Here is a 7,396-nt window from a genome sequence, read left to right as displayed (position 1 = left end):
TTCATTATATTCCATAAATGAGTGAGATCATGTGATATTTATATTGCTCTGACTGGGATATTTCACTTAGCATAATGATCTCCAGTTCCATCCATGCTGTTGTAAATGGTAAGAATTCCTTCTTTTTTTTTACTGCAGTGTAGTATTCCATTGTGTAGATGTACCACAGTTTTTTTTTTTTTTTTTAATTAAATCTTTTTTGTTCAGGTTACATTTGTTCCTCTTTTTTTCCCCCTCATAACTCCCCTCCTCCCAGTTCCCACCCCACCCTCCGCCCTCACTCCCCACCCACTGTCTTCATCCATAGGTGCACGATTTTTGTCCAGTTTCTTCCCGCATCTCCCATTCCCCTTTCCCCGCCAAGAATAGTCAGTCCATTCCCTTTCTATGTCCCTGATTCATTATAATCACCAGTTCATTCTGTACATCAGATTATTTATTCACTTGGTTCTTAGATTCACTTGTTGATAGATGCATGTTTGTTGTTCACAATTTGTATCTTTACCTTTTTCTTCTTCCTCTTCTTAAAGGATACCTTTCAGCATTTCGTATAATACTGGTTTAGTGGTGATGAACTCCTTTAGCTTTTCCTTATCTGTGAAGCTCTTTATCTGACCTTCAATTCTGAATGATAGCTTTGCTGGATAAAGTATTCTTGGTTGTAGGTTCTTGGTATTCAGCACTTTGAATATTTCTTGCCATTCCCTTCTGGCCTGCCAAGTTTCTGTTGAGAAATCAGCTGACAGTCGTATGGGTATTCCCTTGTAGGTAATTGAGTCTCTTTCTCTTGCTGCTTTTAAGATTCTCTCTTTGTCTTTTGCTCTTGGCATTTTAATTATGATGTGTCTTGGTGTGGTCCTCTTTGGATTCCTTTTGTTTGGGGTTCTCTGCGCTTCTTGGACCTGTAAGTCCATTTCTTTCACCAGGTGGGGGAAGTTTTCTGCCATTATTTCTTCAAATAGGTTTTCAATATCTTGCTGTCTCTCATCTTCTGGCACCCCTATTATTCTGATGTTTGTACGCTTGAAGCTGTCCCAGAGGCTCCTTACACTATCTTCGTATTTTCGGATTCTTTTTTCATTTTGCTTTTCCGGTTGGGTGTTTTTTGCTTCTTCGCATTTCAAATCTTTGGCTTGATTCTTGCGCTCCTCTGGTCTGCTATTGGGTGTAATATTCTTTATTTCAGACCGTGTATGCTTAATTTCTAGTTGTTTCTTTATCATAGCATCGAGGGTCTCATTAGTTTTCGTGAGGCTCTCCAGAAGTTTATTGCAAGCCCTCAAAATTGCGTTTTTTAGCTCTATATCCTCCATTTCTGTCATGTTTTTTTGTCTCCGCATTTTTTATGCTTTCTTGGTGCACCCCCTAGTGGTCTTTGTGCGCAGTCTTGTTCTAGTTAAGCCTTGATTGTTGTAGTTAATACTAGAGGGATTTGACCACCAGGCCGACTGGCTGTGTGAATCAGCTGTGTCTCTTGAGTGTGTCATTTATGGATGTGAAGAGTTGTAATCTGGTATGGTCTCACACTGACCACTGGGTGCACTGGCTCTTGGATCTCCAAGGAGGTGCAAAGTCAGCCACAGCCTGGGGCCACCCAGCAGGAGCTACAGAGAGATCTGCAGATTCCTCCTCTTTGTATCAGGTTTGGAAGTGCCCAGCTGTGAAGCAAGGCAGGAGGCTGCTGCCAGCTTTAGGCCTTCTTTTGATAGCTTTGGGGCTCCCTGACCCAGTTGCTGCCTGTTTGACAGGTGTTTTAGGCTTAGAAAGGATAGGCCATTCATATGCAAAAGCTGCTGCACACAGCTTGGGTGGGGTTGTAAATTGGGTGGGGCGGGGTCTCAGGGAATCACCAGGGTGGAGCAAACAACAATGTCTACCAGTCAGCCCTGCACCAGAGAGGTCCCAGCACAAGAACTATGACAGTTGTGAGCACCTCTGTCTGGAAGAAAGCTGCCCTCACATTCCTGCCCTGATGCCAGACAGTCCAGTTTCTCCCCATATGTGTCTGGGTCCCCCAGAGTCTCACCTGGAACTGGAGTTCAGAGCAAGCAGCTTGTATCTCCTCCCTCCCAATTAAAAAAGCAGTGCACCCGGGTGCCAGCCCGTTCCATGCCTCTGCACCTCCTACTAGTCTCAATGCTCTTTCTTCTTTACCTCTCTGGTTGTAGTACTTCCACTCAGCCAGCTTTCCTGCGGTTCTGTTGATAGTTGTTCTGTCTTTTAGTTGTAATTTTGATGTCGTTGTGAGAGGCAGCAAGTACAGGTGTTTACCTATGCCACCATTTTGGTTCTCCCCCTCATGTTCTTACAGATGCATCTCCTGAGACCCCTTTCCATTAAGCTTTTTGCTTTCTATTCTGTTTCAGAGTGTTTCTGGCAAATCTACTCTAAGTAGTCCCAGAGGGCTGACTCAGCAATGAGCTTTGGGAATGAGATCTTTTCCTGGTTGGCTGGCAATGGGGGCCCCATTCCTGGTGGCAGGTGAAGCACTGCCATACTTACTGGTACAATAGTTAAAATCTGTGCCTGCAGTGAATGTGATGAGATACTGGCGAAATGGGAGGCCTGGACCAGTGCAATACCCATGGCACTGAAGCAACAGAAAGGAAATAAAAACAAGGACTATGGAATTACATGGCTGTTGCTGAGACCACCGGTTCGTTGAAGAGAGATAACAGGCTCAGGTGATTAATCACCAATTCAAAACAGAACGTGAGGGTCAGAGTCCACCTTGGTGGCAGATAAAGCAGAAGAACAGACTTAGGAGCTCTTCTTTAGAGTGTGGGGTTTGCCCTAGCTGGTTTAGCTCAGTGGATAGAGTGTTGGCCTATGGACTGAAGGGTCCCAGGTTCAATTTTGGTTAAGGGAAAATGCCTGGGTTTTGGGCTCAACCCCCAGGAGGGGCCGTGCAAGAGGCAGCCAATCAATGATTCTCTCTCATCATTGATGTTTCTATCTCTTTCTTCCTCTTCCTTTCTTTCTGAAATAAATAAAAATATTTTTTAAAATAAAAATAAATAAATAAATAAATAAAATTGCTTAAAAAAAAAAGAGTGTGGGGTTTTAGGGAAAGTTGAATACCCAGTCCCGCAAATCCCCTGTTCCAATGTGGGACCGGAGACTTACAATGGGGATATCTGAGCAGATGCAGAGAAGCTTGAAGATCATGCAAAGACATCAAATGAGACAAGTGTTTAAAGGCATCTGGGTTAGTTTCTTGTGGCTGCTTTAGCAAATTACTACTAACTTCATGGCTTAAACAACAGAAATCAGCACGGCCACACTTTTTCTGGAGGATTTGTTTCTTGTCTCTTCCAGCCTGTGATGGATGCCAGCATCCATGGCTTGTGGCCACATCACTGTATCTCCAAATTTCTCCCTGCTCGTCTTCACATCACATTGTCCTCTATGCGAATAATCCAGAGGGGCAGATGCCCTAATGAGCAATCACGGTCCTTTGCCTGTTTCCATACCTGAGTAGGTATTTAGATCCCAAACTTCAGGGGGAGGTCAGCTGCCTATGAAGAATGACCCTGAAATGCCATAGCAAGTGTGTTCAGTAGTGGTTTCCCCAGTTCCTCCCCAGAGGGACCTATGACCCATGACATGCTATAACTGGCTTGTACCAATACATGAGAGATGATTAAATTGTCAGGAATTTTGCAAATTGACTGTTAAACAAAGCCATTAAAAATTAAATTAAAATATTATTTCACTCATATGTGGACTCTAATGAACAAAATAAACTGATGAACAAAATAGATCTAGAGACATAGAATTCATCTGTGTCTGATGAATTTCAGGGGGAAGGCAGGTGTGGGGGGTGGGATGGAAAGAGAGAGATTAACTGGGGAACTTATATGCACATATGTATAGCTCATGGACACAGACAATAGTGTGGTGAAGGCTTGGGAGGGACCGGTGCAGGGTAGAGGAAGTAAATGGGAAAACAACAACACCAACCAAAAACAAAGGGGACATATGTAATTGCCCTGGCCAGTGTGCTCAGTGGCTAGAGTGCTGGCACCCCACACTGAAGGGTCATGGGCTCCATTCTGGGTCAATGGCATGTACTGGAGTTGCAGGTTCAATGCCATGCCTACAACCCATTGGTGTGTCTCTCTCATAATTGATGTTTTTATCCTCTCCCCCTTCCTCTCTTCCTCCCTCTCTCGCTCCCTCCCTCCCTCCTTCCTGTCCACTCTCTCTAAAAATCAATGGAAGAAAAATCCTTCAGTGAGAATTAATAACAACAACAAAAAGAGTATTGATTATTATGTGGTGGAAAATGGCTGAGTTTATTGTGGTTATATTGTATTTACCAGTGATGATCACAGCAATACCTCCTTCTCTGCAAGGTGACACTGCCACTCCACCATCTAGAGCAGTGGTTCTCAACCTTCCTAATGCCGCGACCCTTTAATACAGTTCCTCATATTGTGGTGACCCTCAACCATAAAATTATTTTCGTTGCTACTTCATAACTGTAATTTTGCTACTGTTATGAATCATAATGTAAATATCTGATATGCAGGATGTATTTTCATTGTTACAAATTGAACATAATTAAAGCATAGTGAGTAATCACAAAAACAGTATGTAATTATATAAGTGTTTTCCGATGGTCTTAGGCGACCCCTGTGAAAGGGTCATTCAACCCCAAAGGGGTCGCGACCCACAGGTTGGTGACCCCCAGGTTGAGAACTGCTGATCTAGAGGAAGTATAATTTTCACCATTCCCTTGAATCTGGGCATGGCCAAGACCGCTTGGACCAATAGAACACAGTGTCAGTTCCGGGCATAGCCATTAGCCAGCCTTCAGATTTCACTTCTGGACCCTTAAACACTGCTCTGAGGGCAGCCAGGCCCATGTAAGAAGTTCATCTACTCAAGGACTGTGGTGCTGTGAAAAGTCTGAGTCACATGGAGAAGCAACAGCCCGGCTATGCTCCCAGGAGACAGGCAGCTATGGGAGTGAGCCACCACTGACACCCAGCCCCACTGACATCGAACTGTGACCCGGGGAGAGACCCCTAGTGACAATCACTCACCTGAGGGTGAGCAGGACACAGAGGAAGGTGAGGCAGGGACGGTGCGAGGGCGCTGGCTAGCCTCCCTATGGATAACAATGACAAACTCTGGGGAAACGGGTTTTGGAAACACAACTATTTGAAGGCACTGGAGAGCGACCAGAAGCAGGCAGAAACAAGAGAGAATTCCATCTTTCAAAGAACAAACCATGGTGTGAGACTAAGTTTATGGCTTTTCCTCTGGGCACAGGCCTCTGTCCATGTGGCAAGGGGCAGCGTGAACTCAAGCAGAAAACCAGTCATTGACTCAGGTTATCAGACACCAGAGTTGGGGCTGTGAGAGCAGTTGGAAATTGAGAGGAGAGAGCCCATCATGGAGGGAGCCCCAGAGAAAGAGGATCAAATTCAATGTCCTGAAAGGAAAAAAAAAGCTCTCAACACAGGACTCTGTAGCCACTGAACATGTCCCAGATACTGAAGGCAAAGTGAGCTGGCTGCTAGCACTTCTGTCATTCAGCAAGAAAGGAGAGAGGTGACGAGGAGGGCTTGGCATGTCCTTTAAAGGAACAACTTTAAAATGGGCTCAGATCACTTTCACTCGTGTGTATGGGCCACAGCTTAGTGCCACAGGTGCAGGGATGGTTGAAGAATGTTGTTTTAGTGGAACACTCTTGAATCCACTTCAAGTCAGGGGTTCTCCAAGTAAAGGAAGAAGAGGAGAAGAAGCATAGAGAGCGCTGGCTGGAGTCTCTGCCACTCCAGCTTTGTGGGCGGTCATATGATTGTGTGGTGGCTGGAGCTGTGGCGTCCACATTTCGGTCATGAGGGGAGACAGTACTAATACACTGAGGCTGGAGCACCAGCCAGAGATAAAGAGCCTGGACCCACTATGACAGCCTGTCCTCTAAGGCAGCACTGTTCACATCTAAATATTATGTGAGCCATGTGTGTCATTTAACAATTTCTACCAGCCACATTTCATAAGTAAAGAGAAATGTGTGAAATTACTTTTACATATATTTTATTTGACCCAATATATTCAAAATATTATTGTTTCAACATGTAATCAACATGAAACTTATTATTAGTGAGATTTTACTTTTTTACAGTGGATAAAAATTCTGTACATCCATCTATTTCCTAGCTTTGTCCATAGAGAGGGGGTAGAAGCAACAATATTCCTGTAGCAATCAGCCCACCTAGCACACAGATCACGATTTTGTAATACTGTCTCCACGAAGAGGAACCAGAGCTCCTTGAAGAAAAGGCTGGTTACAGAGCTGAGGCAGGGATAGTACAAGGTGAGCCTGGAACATCTTATTCCAGAAAGCAAGGAGGTGCTCAAAGGATGAGGGGACACATGGAAAGGGCTTAGGAGCCATCTTGAATGGGTTCCCATTGGCCTAATTGAGGACAGTTCGAGCATCAACTGAAGTTATAGCAAAGAATTATAATGCACTGAATGAAATAAGAATTCAGTATTTCATGCTGTTATAAATCAATTAGCAAATACATGCATGACGGAGGGGAGCAAAGCTCTTCCTAAGAGTAGAATGCCGATGAATAATGCAAGAAGAAGGAGGAAGTTATTTGATAACTGACATAATATTATCCTTCAGGCTGTGGGCTCTGAGCACCCGTATGTCCCCCTCTGTCTGAGACCCTTTGACACCATCAATGGACGCTAAAATGAATGGGTTGCAGTTTGAGAAGTAACAGGTATTTGCATCGTCTCAAAGTCCTCCACATATTTATTATAAAGAGAAAAATAGTAGTTTTACAGAGGAGAAACTTGGCAGGCACCATATAAACATTTTTTAAAAATAAAATCTATTCCAATTCCGGGGTCTATTTTATACATAGAGCACAGCTCAACCTGCACTAGCGACATTTCAGTGCTGAGCTCCATGTGGCCTGTGGAGCAGGTTAAACAACTTGGCTCTAAATGGACCCTGCTGTCTACACTTCTCATCACGTGCAATGATAAATGTTGTTATAAGGCACTTTTATTTCATGTGATTTACATGTAACAGAATGCATCTAAGTGATCCACTCACATACCCACAAAGAAACCACACACGCACACAATCACTCACATACTGTAGTGGGAGAATAGTGGCCCCAACGCCCAGCCCAAACCCTGGAACCGTGAATCTCTTATGTGACCTGGCAAAAGGCCCTCGCAGAGGTAACTGAGCTTTATAGATGTGAAAAGAGAGAGGTTGTCCTGGATTATCCCCGTGAGCCCCGTCTAAACACCGAGTCCTTAAAAGCAGAGAACTTGCTCCAGCTGGAGGCAGAAGAGAAATGTGGCGGAAGGAGCAGTCAGAGGGATTCCAGGCGCGAGAAGGATGTGACCCGTGGCT

The sequence above is a fragment of the Myotis brandtii genome, unplaced genomic scaffold (genome assembly GCF_000412655.1).
Source record: "Myotis brandtii unplaced genomic scaffold, ASM41265v1 scaffold277, whole genome shotgun sequence".
Taxonomy (NCBI): domain Eukaryota; kingdom Metazoa; phylum Chordata; class Mammalia; order Chiroptera; family Vespertilionidae; genus Myotis; species Myotis brandtii.
This window is presented reverse-complemented; position numbering follows the sequence as displayed.